Source organism: Bubalus kerabau, chromosome X (genome assembly GCF_029407905.1).
Source record: "Bubalus kerabau isolate K-KA32 ecotype Philippines breed swamp buffalo chromosome X, PCC_UOA_SB_1v2, whole genome shotgun sequence".
Taxonomy (NCBI): domain Eukaryota; kingdom Metazoa; phylum Chordata; class Mammalia; order Artiodactyla; family Bovidae; genus Bubalus; species Bubalus kerabau.
The window spans coordinates 18,805,665-18,822,120 of NC_073647.1; positions in this window are offsets into that span (position 1 = coordinate 18,805,665).

Consider the following 16,456-nt stretch of genomic DNA (forward strand, 5'->3'; position numbering starts at 1 on the left):
CTCTGCACTTCTGAACTCTCATTGCTGGGGCCCCAGGTACAATCCCTGGTCAGGGAACTAAGATCCTACAAGCTAAAGGGTGCAGCCAAAAAAAAAAAAAAGTAGTGACAGTTAATATTTCTACAATGCTAATTGTAATGTGTGTGTATGTGTGTTTACACATACAAAGGTGGGACTCTTCTTGACCTATTGTTCATAGAATGTATGCTTGAAAATGTACCTAAGAAAGAATGCTTGGGTATAGAAAGTGAAAGTGAAGTCACTCAGTCGTGTCCAACTCTTTGTGACCCCATGGACTATAGCCTACCAGGCTCCTTGGTCCATGGAATTTTCCAGGCAAGAGTACTGGAGTGGGTTGCCATTTCCTTCTCCAGGGGATCTTCCCAACCCAGGAATTGAACCTGGGGTTCCAGCATTGCAGGCTTTACCATCTGAGCCACCAGGGAAGATGGTAAAGGATCTGCCTGCAATGCAGGAGACCCAGCTTTGATCCTTGGGTGGGAGATCCCCTGAAGAAGGGAATGGCAATCCACTCCACTATTCTTGCCTGAATTCATTGGACAGAGGAGCCTGGTGGGTTACAGTGCATAGGGTTGCAAAGAGTTGGACACAACTGAGTGACTAACATACACACACACAGAAGAAGACGAATTTGTGAAATAGTGACCCTTTGGAAATCAGTCTGGCTGGATTTATAGATCAATTGGTAGGCCAAGGTTAAGGCTTAAGAGCCAGTGTACAGTTGAAGTCATGGCCAGGGTTCAGGTTTATAATGTGGAATGTGTTTGGCTTCAATCTTCGGCTTAGGTGAAGGCTTACTTGATCTGTTGCTGTCTTAACGAGTCAGTGTGGATCCATGGTTAGAGGACCATGGAAGCAAGTTTAGGACTCAGCCTGTTATCAGTGTTAGGCTCCAGTGTTAAAGCCATGGTTCTATCTGTGACAAAGATCAGAACGTATTTCTGACTGGCATGAAAGCTCACTGTGAGGCTCCTTAGTCCAGTGTGGCCTGGATTATACTCATTGTGAAGACAAGGTACACTATTTGGGTCCAAATTTTAGCCAGTATTAGGGTGTAGTTTATATAAGAGAGGCCTTATTCTAAGATTAGTATTAGGGCTCAGTCTGTGGCTTAACCTTAGACAGATCACAGCCACGGTTAGGGCTCAGCTCAAGGTTTCACTTTAGTTTTTAGTCAGTATTGGAATCACTGTTATTTCTAGGTTTGGAAATCGGTAAAGGCCATATCACAGCTCTGTCAGGGGTTACAGTTCCTGTCAATTGTATTGCCTGGGGAAGAGCTAATAAGAATTTGAACAGGATTTATGTTCAGTCTTTCATCAGGTAAAGCTCCAATTAGAGTTTAGTTTTGGCCCAGCTTTAGGCCTCAGTCTGTGGCCGTTGTTAATACACAGGCAGTGTCTTAGTTTTATACTATCTGTTGCCATGTTAGGATATTAACTTTGATGAGCCCTAGTTTTGTCTCAGACCAAAGTTAGCATTTCGTCTATGGACAGTATTAGAGTATAGTTTGTGGCCAGATGTCAACTATGAATGTGAGCAGGATTGGGGGTGCATATTTGGCCAGAGTAGTTCAAGGTGCAGTTTCTGACTTTAGCCAGTGTCAAGGTTCTGTCTTTACTCATGTTGGAATGGTCTGTGGCACTAAGTAGTGGTCAGTGTTGTACCTCATTCTGCAGCCTGAGCCTGGTTCAGTAGGTGACTTGCGTTAGCATTTCAATTTGGCCTGTGTCAGAGTTCATCTTTCAGTGTCATATCCTTTTGCCTTTTCGTGCTGTTCATGGGGTTCTCAAGGCAAGACTACTAAGTGGTTTGCCATTCCCTTTTCCAGCCATCTGATACGAAGAGCTGACTCACTGGAAAAGACCCTGATGCTGGGAAAGATTGAAGGCAGAAGGAGAAGGGGACGACAGAGGATGAGACGGCTGGATGGCATCACGGACTCGATGGACATGAGTTTGAGCAAGCTCCGGGAGTTGGTGATGGACAGGGAAGTCTGGCGTGCTGTGGTCCACGGGGTCACAAAGAGTCGGACACGACTGAGTGACTGAACTGAACTGAACTGTGTCAGAGTTGATTCTGCTGGTAATCGTCCCATTTTGACTTTGTGTAGAGTTTCTGTTCACTGAGTGCTGAGTGTTAATGTTATCTATTAACATTCTTGTTTATATAATTCCAGTGATGTTCCATACATGATAACTTATTTTTGCTTATTTAAACACTTGAAGGAAGCTTATAATTATTAGTAGCTGGATTGAATGTTGAGACAGTAATTTGTCAAAGATTTTTGGATAACAGAGAGCTCCTGCTGTGGCACATATTAATAATTGGTTAACCCCAAACCTTGAAAGCACACCTTTCCTTTATCATTATCAAAAGATAGACTAGACGCTAACAGTACTTTTCTCAGGTGCTTTTTCATCAGTGAGACATAAAAAGGAATATGCTTTGACTTATGGAAAAATGTATTTTCCTGATTATAGGGACAAAAATCGTGGGCAATGTCCTTCTGTTTCTTTTGAAAAAGCTTTATTTATGCATAACTGATATACAAAAATTCCATGCATTTAGCGTATACATTTTGATGAGTTTGGACACATGCATATAGCCATGACACCATCACCATAATCAAGGCACTGAATGTATATATCACCTCCAAAAATCTCCTTCTCTTCTCTTGTGGATTTTCTTTTTTTTGGAGTGGTAAGAACATTTAACATGAAATCTATCCTCTTAACATATCTTAAAGTGCACAATACTGTCTTTGTAACGATAGGCACTATGTTGTAAACAAGTCTAGAACTTACTCATCTTGTAAAACGAAAACCTTATACTCACTGAGCACCAGCTCCCCATTTCCTCCTCTCCCCAGCCCCTGGCAGCCACCATTCTTTTCTCTGCTTGTATGAGTTTGGCTATTTTAGTTATCTCATAAAAGTGGAGTTATGAATATTTGTCCACCTATATTTGCCCTTTTCCACTTTGTATAATGTCTTCTATGTTCATCTATGTTGTCACAAATGGTAAGATTTCCTTCTTTTTAAGGCTGAATAATATTTTACATATATAAATATATCACATCACACACACACAATGCCAGTGACATGTCTATTTTTAATTTTTGGCAGAACCTCCATACTTTTTTCCATGGTGACTGCACCATTCTCTATTTCTACCAACAGTGTATGAAAATTCCAATTTCTCCACATCCTCACTAATACTTTATTTTATGTATTTATTTTTTTAATTTAAATTTATTTATTTTAATTGGAGGCTAATTACTTTACAATATTGTGTTGGTTTTGCCATACATCAACATGAATCCTCCATGGGTGTACACGTGTTCCCCATCCTGAACCCCCCTCCCTGATACTTTCTTAAACTGATTTTTTTCCTTCCAGTTTTATTGAGATATAATTGACACAGCTCTGTATAAGTTTGAGGTGTATAGAATCATGATGCTATGCATCATGAAACGATAACCACAATAAGTTTAGTGAACACCTATCATCTCATACAGATACAAAATTAAAGAAATAGAAAACAATTTTTTTCCTTGTGATGAGAACTCTTAGGAAGTACGCCTCTGTTTCTCTCTCCCTCTCTCTCTCTTTTGCTTAAAACAAACAAGTTGATTATTTTCTTTCTTTCTTGAACTATGCCTGATTTACAATGCTGCGTTAGTTTCAGGTGTTCAACAAAGTGATTTAGTTTTTTTTTTTTTTTTCAGATTATACTGCATTATCCTGGAGCAACCCACTCCAAGATTCTTGCCTGGAGAATCCCATGAACAGAGGAGCCTGGTGGGCTACAGTCCATGGAGTTGCAAAGAGTCGGACACAGCTGAAGTGACAGCATGCACTCATGCACACTACATTATAGATTATTACAAGTCATAGATTATAATTCCTGTGCTATACAGTATATCCTTACTGTTTATCTTTTATATATAGTAGTTCCTATCAGTTAATCCCATACACCCAATTTGGTCTTCCCTCCCACCCTCTCAATTTGACATCATTGTATGTGGAATCTAAAAATGATACAAATGAATCTATACCCAAAAACAGACTCGCAGATGGGTAGAAAACAAATTTATTGTTACCAAAGAGGAGAGGATTTAGTCTCTTAACAACTTTCATACCACATAGAGCAGTATTAATTATATTGATCATAGTGTGCATTACATCCCCAGTAGCAATGCTTATTTATCTTATAACTAATAGTTTGTACCTTTTAACCACCTTTATCCAATTCCTTCTGCCCTCCCCCGCTGCTTCTGGTAACCACAAATCTGATCTAATTTTCTATGAGTTTGTTTTTGAAGTGTAATTGATCTACAGTGCTATGTTAGTTTCTGGTACACATATAGCACAAATTCTGTATCTCTATACATTTCTAAATGATCACTACAATATGTCTCATTACCATCTGTCACCATACAAAGACACAATATTGACTATATTCCCCATATTGTACACTTCATATCCTTGAATCATTTATTTTGTAACTGGAAGTTTGTACCTCTTAATCTCCCTCATCTGTTTCTCTCCTTCTCCTATCTCTTTCCCCTCTGACAACCACCTATTTGTTGTCTGTATCTATACCTCTGTTTCTGTTTTATTGTGTTCCTTCATTTGTTTTTTTTTAGATTTCACATATATGTTAAATCATGTAATATTTGTCTTTCTCTGTCTGATTTATTTCACTTAGCATAATGCCCTCTGGTCCATCCATGTTGTCACAGATGGCAACATTTTGTTCTTTTTTATGGCTGAGAAGTATTCCATTGTATAAATATATACCACATATTCTTTATTCATTCATCTGTTGATCTATTGGTGGACACTTAGTTTGCTTCTATACCTTGGCTATTGTAAACTGTGCTGCAGTGAGCATAGGGGCTCATACATAGTTTTGACTTAATGTTTTCATTTTCTTTGGATAAACACCCAGGAGTGGAATTGCTGGATAGTATGATAATTCCATTTTTAATTTTTTGAAAAACCTCCATACCATTTTCTATTGTGGCTGCACTAACTTACATTCCCACCAACAGTGCACAAAGGTTCCCTTTTCTCTGCATCCTTGCTGGCACTTGTTATTTGTTGTCTTTTTGATAATAGTGATTCTGACAATTGTGAGGTGATATCTCATTGTGGGTTTGATTTGCATTTTCCTGATGAGTAGTGATATTGAGCATCTTTCCATGTGTCTCTTGGCCATCTGTATGTTTTCTTTGGAGAAATGTCTATTTATGTCCTCTGCCCATTTTTTAAATCAGATTATTTGTTTTTTTTTTTTCCTTATGTCGAGTTACATGATTTCTTTGTATATTTTGGATATTAAGCCCTTATTGGATATATTTTTGCAAATACCTTGTCCCATTCAGTAGGCATCTGTTTCCATTCACTAGGCAACTGTCCCATTCAGTAGGCAGCCTTTTCATTTTGTTGATAGTTTCCTTCACTGTGCAAAAACTAGTTTGATATAGTCGCACTTGTTATCTCTTGCCTTTTTGGTAATAGCCATCCTAACAGGTGTGGGGTGATAGCTCACTTGCATTTCCCTAGTGATTAATGACCTTGAGCTTCTTTTCATATACCTGTTGGCCATTTTTATGTCTGATTTAGAAAACTATTCGGTTCCATATTAATTTTATGGTTGTTTTTTCTTTTTCTGTTTAAAATGCCATTGGTGTTTTGATAGGTATTGGGTTGGATCTATAGACCACTTTGGGTAGTATAGACATTTTGACAATATTAAGTCTTCAATCTATGAACAAGGGATGTCTTTCCATTAATTTGCATCTGCTTTCATTTCCGTCATTAGTATTTTATAGTTTCCATTGTACAAGTCTTTCACCGCCTTGTGCGTGCATGCTTAGTGGCTTCAGTCATGTCTGACTCTTTGCAACCCTGTGAACTGTAGCCCACCAGGCTCCTCTGTCCATGGGATTCTGCAGGCAAGACTACTGGAGTGGGTTGTCATTTCCCTTTCCATTTACCTCCTTAGTTAAGTTTATTCCTATATATTTTGTTATTTTGATGCTATCATAAATGATATGTTTTCTTAAGTTTCAGATAGTTTGTTGTTAATATGTAGAAATGCAACTGATTTTTGCATCCGATTAAGTTGTTACCAGGCTTCCCTGGTGGCTCAGCAGTAAAGAATCCACCTGCCAGTGCAGGAGACATGCATTTGCAGGTTTGCCCCGTGTTCAAGAAGATCCCCTGGAGAAGGAAATGGCAACCTACTCCAGTATTCTTGCCTGGGAAATCCCACAGACAAAGGAGCCTGGCAGGCTACAGTCCATGGCGTCGCAAAAAGACGCAGTGATTAACAATGACAACAAGCTTTAATTTAATACCAGAGTTTGGGGATTGCCGATGGCCAGGTTAAGACTTACTATGAAGAAGGTTTTAGGGCTAAGATAAGCGTGTAAACCTGTTTCTCAGGTTGGCTGCCCACATTACACGTCAGTCTACAAATCAAAGTTAGTGTGAGAATGGACAACATATAGGATCCAGCTTGTGTTTAAAGTTAGATTCTCAGGCTGCAATCAGGGTTTGGGGCTCAGGCCGTTGCCAGGGTTTGAGTTCAGAGTATTCATGTCCTGTTGTCAATTTGGTACTTAGACTCTGGCTAGTATCGCAGGCAATCTGGTGTCAGTCGTAGAGTTCAGTCTGTGCTAATTTTTAGTGCCCCTACCCTGCCCAGTGTCATGCACACATCTTTCCCCAATTTAGGGCTCAGATTGTGGCCAGACTGATTGCTCAATCTCAAGCTAGTGCTAGGACTCAGTTTGTGGCCACTAAAATAGTGCGCTTTGTTTATGGAATTAAGAATCATTCTGTGACAAAGGTTAGTACTCAGTCTTAGCCTGTTGTTAGTTCTAATAATATGAGGAGGGTTTTGATATAACCTTGTAGTGTTAGGAATCATTCTTTAGCCAGGCTTAGGGTTTAGTCTTTGGGTCTCAGATTATGGGCAGGATTTACAGTCTTTGTCCCAGGGTGGTGCTCAGAATGTACCCAGGAATAGAGCTCCCATGGTGCACCCTTGGCCATGGTGAGTTGCATCTGTGCTCAGGGTACAAATTAATCTCTTGTTAGATTTTAGGCAAAGACTATGAAAAGTATTTGTTTTGTTCTTAATTCACATTCAGAGTTTGGGTTCAGTCTTTGCTCACTTTTGGTGAACAATTCAGTTTCTGGTCTTGGCAATGTCTGTGGCTAGAATTAAGGTTAAAGCTGTGGTCAGAGTTGAGATTCAATCTGGGGCTAGCATTTAGCCAGAGATAGGGTTCAGTTTGCCTCAAATATTCAAGATCAGTCATTAGCCATCTTGAAAGTGTAAGTTCTATTTTCAGGGTGAAAACTCAGGCTGGAGGTTAGTCTTAAGGGCTCAGTCTGTGATGAGAGTTAAGAATTCAGTCTGTGACTAAAAACTGAGTTTGTAAGCAGTTAGAGGCTATAAGCTTTAGGGGCAAAATCAGTGGCCAGTGATGGAGCCCAGGTTCAGTGAATTATTCCATGGTCAGATTTATGAACTCAGTATTTGGCCAGATTTAGAACTTGAGCTTTGAACAGAGTTAAGTCTCAGGCTGTGGCTGTATTCAGGGTCCTATCTGTGAACAGGATTAGGGCATATGATGTGGTCAGAATATATCCTCCAGTTTTGAAGAAGATTTGGTTTCACTTCTTGGCCAGGATTAAGGCACAGTCTTTGGCCAAGTTTAGAGTTCAGTCTCCGTACATGTTTTTGTTTCTGTATGAAACCAAGTTTAGCAGTCATTCTGTTGCCAGTGTTGGGGTCATTTTCTGGTTAGTGCTAAGTCGGTGGAAATTGTAGCTGGGTAGGTTTCTAAGATCAGATCTCATGCTGTGACAGAGTTAGAGCCTCCGTTTGTGGTCAGGGTGAGAGTTTAGGCAGTGTGTATGCTGAGCATTCATTTTGTGGTCTGTGGAGGATATTAAGTATATTCCACAGCTAGGTCACAGTCTGTAGCTTGAGCTTGATACTCAGCCTGGGACAGGTGTAGAGGCTAGGTCTGATCATATGTTGGATCTCTGTATCACAAATTAAGGGTTTATCAGTGGCCATAGTTAGGGTTCAATCGGAGACCAAGGTTAGAGTCTCAGTCTGGAACTGGCCATAACTACTTAGTCTTGGACCAGACATAGGCAGCGAATATTTGACTAGATTTAGAGACTCAGTTTAATCAGAGTTAAGGTACTGGAGTATGGCCAGAAAGAAGCTCAGTTGATGGATAGAATTGAGGTTCCCATCTCAGGGACCAGCGTTAAGGGCTCAGTCTGAAATTCGGGTTGAGTCCAGAGTTAGGTACTCAGGCTACATCTTAGGTTAGATATGTGGTTGGAGCCCAGGGTTAAACAGAAGAACTGTGTTCAGTGTTAGCAGCTTGGTCTCTGGCCAGACTTAAGAGACCTGCTCCTTAGCTTGTGGTCAGTGATAGTGGTTTGTTAATTATATCTGAATAAAGTTGTCATGAAAAGGTTTTGAAAAAGAAGAGGATTCCCACAAACAAACTAACAGGCATGATGCAGGAAAGGAACCATGGGAAGAGGCTGACTACTGAATCAGGACCTGCAGTGTCCTTGCCGTCTCAGGGTTTTATGCTTTGGAGGGGCAGGGCAAGCACAGGAGTCTGAGGAGAAAGGAAAGAACTGGTCAAGGGGGAGGGGTACCCCAGGGAGGTGGATATGTGCTTCTCAAAGGAGAGAACCTTTTACAAGATGTCTGGATGGAAGTAGTGCAAGTTTTAAAAATTTGCAAAGAATGGAAACTCCCGTTTGCCAAGTTCTTCCATCACCTTCTTCGTGTCAGTAATAGGCTTTCCTGAGCACTTGTTCTAAAGTATTCCCCCACCTTTCCCCATACTGTGCTGTGTGGGGAAATCATATCATACTCTCATATGCTCCAAAAGTATGTATGGAATGCATACACACATGCTTGTTTTCACTTACATTCTCCCATTGAATCTTCACGACCATTATTTATGATCAGTGTTCTTGTCACCATTATACCGATGAGGAAACCAGTTAAGCTAATTAAGAGACTAGCAAGGTCATACAGCTGGTAAATGCAGAGCCCAGTTTCGAATCCAGTTTTATCTTACTCCATGCTGTGCTCTTTGCACGCCACCACTTGGCCTGTTCGTTTATAAGTTGTAAGAGTTACATCTCACCTTCAACCCTTGACTTCGTAAACTTCGTTTCATTTAATTCTCACAACAACTCTGTAGAGTGGTTCGTATTCTTATTATCCCTTTTGACAGTTGAAGACATGTGTTCAGAGAGGGTAAGTGATTTTTCTCAAAGTCAAGCAGCAAATAACTGGCAGAGGTGCTATTAGAACCTAAACATGTCCAACTGTCAGCTGAAGTTTTTCCTGGTTTATCATGCTGCCTCAGAATACCTCAGCCTCCAGAAATGACATCTGATGGACATTGTGGACTTTGCTGCAGGCTGATGGTGGGAAGGATTTAGTGATAGGAATATAGTAGGCTTCCACTATGCCATTCATTCCAGTGATTTGAACCTGTGAGAGATTGAGAGTGGACAGAAGGAGGCACAGCATAAGGTCCCGTGGGCGCAGATGTGCTGTAGGGCACCCCCTTCATGAGAATCTCTAAGTGTAAAATGAGAGTTAACGATGGTGTATTATGCATATGACAAGTGTAGGAGTGGAGAAAGGTAGACGGTCACTGAAGTAGGCTATGCCTAAGGACCAGCCCTGCCAACTGTTTTCCTATGAAACTCAGCCAACTTGCCATCATTTCCACAGTCTGCTCATGACTTGGCTTATCTCCACTAGATCAGGCATCCACATAATCCACATATTCCCCTAGGAAGTTTATATGCTGAGGTTAAGAGGAATTGATTATATTTCTGCCTTCAGAATGGCTGAGCAAGCTCCTACTGGAACTATGGGACACCATCAAGACCAACATATCACAACAGGAGTCCTAGAAGAGAAAAGAGAGGAAGGGGTAGAAAGAATATTAGGGGCAATAATGGCCAAAACGTCCCTAATGTGATGAAATACACAAATATATATATCTCAAACTCCAAATAGAATAAAATTAAACCACCTTTTTTCCAGCTTTATTGAGGTATGACTGACAGATAAAATTATTAAGATAGTTAAGGTGTTCAACATGGTGGTTAGATATGTGAGTTAACACATCAGTCACCTCACATATTTACCCATCCTTTTCCCCTCCTTCCTTTCTTCCCTCCCTCACCCCCTCTCTCTTTTTCTTTCTTAAATGCAGTGAGAACATTTAAGTTCTACTCTCAGCAAATTTCAGTGAAACAATCCAATGTACTTTTCCATGCTATGGTCGACAGATATTCTTTGGCAATAGTTTAGTACCCTTTCTCCAGGTAAAATCTTGTGCATGAATTTAATGCATTAAAAGAGCTGCTCTGTGCTAGTCCTTCCCGATGCCACCCCTGGTCAGCGCTTGGCCATGGTGTATGCAGTGCTTCTATCCTAGGGTCATATTCTCTGCATGTATAGTGGGCATAACTTTGCCCTAAGGGATCCGCAACCCTACACTCAAAGTACTGTGCACTGTGGGGGCTTCAGACTAGAGGCCGAGTGCTGTCTCTGGCTGGAAAAAGTGAAGAATGGGCCTCTAACCCATAACTGAGGAGCTTCAGCATGGCCTCTTTTGTGGGTCTTACTGTTTCTCTTGTTCTCCTCGACTGACATGACCATGGACCAAGATCCATTAGCTATAATTCCAAAATTCAGTAATCTCCAAAAACCAAAAGTTTTCATAAATTTGGCACCAAAACTCATTAGGCAGCAAAACTTGACCCCAGTTGATACAAGGCTTTGTATAGTCTTTATGTTAGTTGCTCAACTGTGTCCGACTCTTTACAACCCTATGGACTGTAGCCCGCCATGCTCCTATGTCCATGGGATTCTCCAGGCAAGAATACTAGAGTGTGTAACCAGTCCCTTCTCCAGGGGATCTTCCTGAACCAGGGATCAATCCCAGGTCTCCTGCATAGTAGGCTGATTCTTTACCATCTGAGCCACCAGGGGAGATAGCAAAGGACAGGGAAGGCTGGCATACTGTAGTCTGTGGGGTCATAAAGAATTGGACACGACTTAGTGACTGAACAGCTACATAGTCTTTATGTATAAACTGTTTATGTGACTATCCATTTCACTATGAAATACTAATGTGTTTATAACACCTACCAGGAGTATTATATAATATACCATATATTCACATATTACCTGTCCAAAATACCCCAAATTCTGAATTTCAGGAATCATCGAACCCTAAAGGTTTTCTATGAAGAATTTTGGACATGTATATTCTTTCCTCCTTGCTGACTTGTTCTGATGTTACCTTCCTCACTTTATCCAACATCTGGTAACATCTGCCAGGGCCAGGGAATGAAAACACTGATTTTTCCTTTACTTTCACTCTATATGGGTCTATATGGGTCTTTGTATTTAAAAGTAGGTTTCTTGAAGAAGACATAATTGTGTCTGGCTTTCTTATTCCATGTGAAAAATCTGTGTCTTTTAAGTGGTGTATTTAGACAACTTGCACTTACTGTATTTCCTGATATAGTTTGCTTGAAATGTACCATCAATGCTTGCTGTTTTCTATTTATTCCATTTCTTCCTTGACTTTTCAATGTTTACAGTTTTTAAAAATTGAGCATTTTTATTCCATTTTACCTTGACTACTGGCTTTTAATTTGTACCTCTTTTTTAAAATTGAGTGGTTCCCTAGAGTTTACAATCTGCGTCTGTAGTTAATAGGGATCTGTAATAGAAATAAAATGAAATTTTTCCTAGAAAAAAATTTAGTAGAAAATGTGAAACATTTTTACAAAGTAGTTGCCTAGACCAGAAAAACTGAATGCAATAACTGGGAACAGTGTCCATACCTAGACCTAATGTGGCATGTGCCACTCTCATAATTTATAAGTACGTAAAGTTGACAATGATGTAGACCTTACCCGAATGAGGGTCCCTTATTCCTTTTCTGACTACTCTACATACCACCTTGGCTTGTATATATGAGACTTGACTTGAAAGTGAAAAGTTCAGCTGTCAGGACACTGAATATTTTTTTGTAGTAAAGCTGCATATCATTAAATAAATAATAATAAATTACCATGACAGGAGAGGAAGCGCTAAGCAAAATAATATCTTTATTTTTTCATCCATCCCAGTTTCATATCCAAAAACATATTCTTCCACGTCACACTGACAAACTCTCCAGGGTCCTCCACCTAAAGACCCACTTGTAATCCAGCTGGAAACAGGTTCTGGATGCTAAGCTCCAAACCTGACAATACTACTACTATACTAACATCAAGTGTAACTTGTCAAGCTCTTGTTGTAAGACAGACTCCAAGCTCTTTAAACGTATTGGGTCATTTAACCTTCATAACAGTTTTATGAAATGGCTACTGTTGTTATCATCTCAATCTTACAGATGAAAAAAAAAATGAAGCAAGAGAAATTAAGCAACTTATTCAGGTTCATAGTGAAGAATTACCGAAGCAAAGATTTTGATATACCTTGTGTCTCTTTTGCACCTTCACTTTCTTTTGAAATTGGCTTATGGCATAACCTAGTAAACAGATGCATAGACATAGACATTGTGTGGGAGGAGCGGGTAGGGTGGGCTGTGAGTCTGGGCATCCACCCATCCACCCTCCACTGCCAAGATCCAGCAAGGCCAAGATATTTTTATACCCGTTTTTCCTATAGAGCCAGGAATGTGAAATTCACTATGCAGATTTGTTAATATGATTATTTGGCTGGAAAAGCAGAGTCTGTAGATACTTTCCCTCACTGATCCCTAAGGACCACTCTGATACAAAATATTATGTGTTGATGGGTATGTTTTTCTTTACATGCATGCACGGGTATGTATTTATATGCATGATTCTGTGGCAGTTAACACACATGTGTTTAGTATATTGGTTCTCAAACTTTAGTCTAATATCAATTACCTGGGTAGAATCTCAAGTATCTCTGGAGCCTATCCTCAGTGATTCTGATTCAGCTTAGCTGGCATGGGGTGCAACGCTTTGTGGTATGCACCTGAAGTGATTCGGATGCAGGTTGTTTATGCAGACCACATTTTGAGAAGCAATAAAATAATGGTTTAGTGTGAACTCTGGAGCCAGGCTGTTAGTGAGAGGTTTTAGGTGTAAGCAGGTCAACTTGCCTCTCTTAACCTGTTTTATTGTCTGTGAAAAATGAATAATAGTACCTGCCTCACAAGGTTGCTGTGAGGATTGAATGGCATATACGATTTCAAGCATGTCTCATTTGATGTGCTGATCCATCATAAGTTCTCAATAAACAGTAGCTCTTATTATTTCTGTAAAGCTATTTATATTAATCACTACACTAGGAGGGATCTAAGACATAGTCTCTACCCTATAATACTTACCATTAAGAAGACTTGGGACTTCCCTGGAGGTCCAGTGGCTAGGAATCTGCCTGCCAACACAGAGGACATGGGTTTGATCCCTGGTCCAGGAAGATCCCACATGCACGGGGCAACTAAACTTGTGTGCCCAACTACTGAGCCCATGTGCTACAACTACCGAAGCCTGCACACTCTGGGGCCACAACCTGAAACCTGTGCACTGCAACTAGGGAGTAGCCCCCGGTCACCACAACTAGAGAAAACCCAAGTACATCAGAGACCCAGCACAGCTATAAATAAATAGATGAATGAACAGGATAGAAAGAAGACGAGCACGTGAAGATGCTAGAGGACGTGTAAACATGTTACACTGTGAGATGCTGACTTTAAGGCTGGGTAGTAAATAGGAATCTTGAGACTGAAGTGAGCGCTGAGAAAGGTTTAGCACCTTATCTGGAGGGCTTTCCTGTGACCAAGAACCACAACACGAAGATAAGTGTAGTAGTACAATTGCAGGCATATGGAGATTTATTGTGCTTCACAGAGACTGCACTGAGCAAGTCTGTTGGTACCAGTTTTCCAACAGTTTCATATCTCCGTGTCACATTTTGGTAATTCTTGCAATATTTCAAACATTTTCATTATTATAACATTTGTTATGGTGATCTGTGTTCCTTCATGTTACTATTGTAATTACTTTGGAATTTTTAACAATAAAATATTTTAAAATTAAGGTATGTAGATTTTTCAGACAAATACTATGCATATTGCACACTCAGAAGTTATAGTGTAAATGTAACTTTTATATGTACTGGGAAACAAAAAACAAAAAAAATCACATGCCTTCCTTTATTGCAATAATTGTGGTGGTCTGGACCTTAACCTGCAATATCTCCAAGCTTTGCTGTATATAAATTTGCATAGCACTTTTCACATATCAGGTGTTCAAAGAAGGAAGATGGCAACTTGAACTAGAGAAATCAGAAAAATCTTCATGGAGAACTTAGAAGTCAAGCAGGTCCTCAGTGGATGGGGAGGGTTTGAGAGGGTGGAGAGGAGAGGACTAGCACATTCAAAGCAAAGGAATTAGCCTGTGTTGGGCATGGAGATGGGAATAGAGGCAGCAGCAGCAGCAGCAACAGGTACCAGTCACGTTGTATTCCTGGCGTTGTGCACCAGAGGGCGCTAGTCAACTAGACCACAAGGATAACGCCAACCATCCTGGTTCCTCACCGCCCCTCAGCCCAGAATTGTGCAGTGCTATTGCCCTTCAGCACGGAGAAGGAAATGGCAACCCACTCCAGTATTCTTGCCTAGAGAGTCCCGTGGACAGAGGAGCCTGGTGGGCTGCTGTCCATGGGGTCGCACAGAGTCAGACACAACTGAATCGCCTTAGCATGCATACATGCATTGGAGAAGGAAATGGCAACCCACTCCAGTATTCTTGCCTGGAGAATCCCAGGGACAGAGGAGCCTGGAGGGCTGCCGTCTATGGGGTCGCACAGAGTCGGACACGACTGAAGCGACTTAGCAGCAGCAGCAGTTGCCCTTCAGTGCATGCTAGTAAACAGTGAACAAGTGGGGAGGGGCCAATTACTGGGAGGCTACCATGACCATGAATTTTGGTCGTAGCTGATAACCTCACTCCCTGAGAAGGATTTAAAGAACCTGGAAAGCTGGAAAGGTGGAGGGGTTGCAGACAATGTGAGTGGAAATCAAGGTAGGTTTGGGACAATGGGTCCTGTGTCTCAGGAAAACTAGGGGTGGGAACTGCTCTTGTACTGCTTTCCCAAGATAGGAGAGGGAGATTCAGTTATCTAAGACTGGCAACCTTATCTACTGCACTCTGCTGGTGGCCCTATGACAGGAGAAGCTTTCCTTTAAGCATGTATTTGGTATTTTCTTGATGCCTAGCTCAGACCTATTAAGTGTCTCAGTTTGGCTGACACTTCATAAATTAGAAACAACTTCTGTGCCCAATCACTCAACTTTGTCCTGACTACACTCTGTAAAGAAGTTCTTGTTCAGTCACTAAGTCGTGTCTGACTCTTTGTGACCCCATGGATAGCAGCACACCAGTCTTCCCTGTCATTCACTCTTTCCCAGAGTATGTTCAAATTCATGTCCATTGAGTTGGTGAGGCTATGTAACCACCTCATCCTCTGTTGTCCCCTTCTCCTCCTGCCCTCAATTGTTCCCATCAGCTCTTCACATCAGGTGGCCAAAGTATTGACGCTTCAGCTTCAGCATCTGTCCTTCCAATGAGTATTCAGGGTAGATTTCCTTTAGGATTGACTGGTTTAATCTTCTTGCAGTCTAAGGGCTTCCCTGGTGGCTCAGACAGTAAAGAATCCGCCTGCAATGCAGGAGACCTGGGTTCAATCCCTGGGTCAGGAAGATCCCCTGGAGAAGGGAAAGGCTACCCACTCCAGTATTCTTACCTGGAGAATTCCATGGACAAAGGAGCCTGGTGGGCTACAGTCGATGGAGTCGCAAAGAGTCGGATACGACTGAGCGACTGTGAAGAACAGAGATAATTATTAATAACACCATTTCACAGAGGTAGAAACAAAGTCTAAGGAGTGTGTCAACTCAACTTAGATCATGTAGTTAGTAAGTGATGTTTTCTCAAAACCCAAGTCTTCTTACTCTAAGATGATTTGTAATTTATAATATCATTAGCTTTCTACCATATTAGATGCTATGTAGAGAGAAATACTAATTAAGTAGAAACCATGGTCCCTACCCTCAAGAAGCCTAAATTTTGGGAAGAAATAAACATGCTAGCATTGTAACTTTAAGCAAGTCCACTCCTATTTCTGGGTTGAGGCTTGGTCTATAAAATAATGGTTTGCACTATATGATCGCAAACATTTTATGTTTCGCATCCTCCTAGAAATAAACAACCATTGAATCACACACACAAAAAAGGTGCATGATCACATAATGTGGTTGGGTGAGGAAATAATCACTCAGGCCAACTTGAGA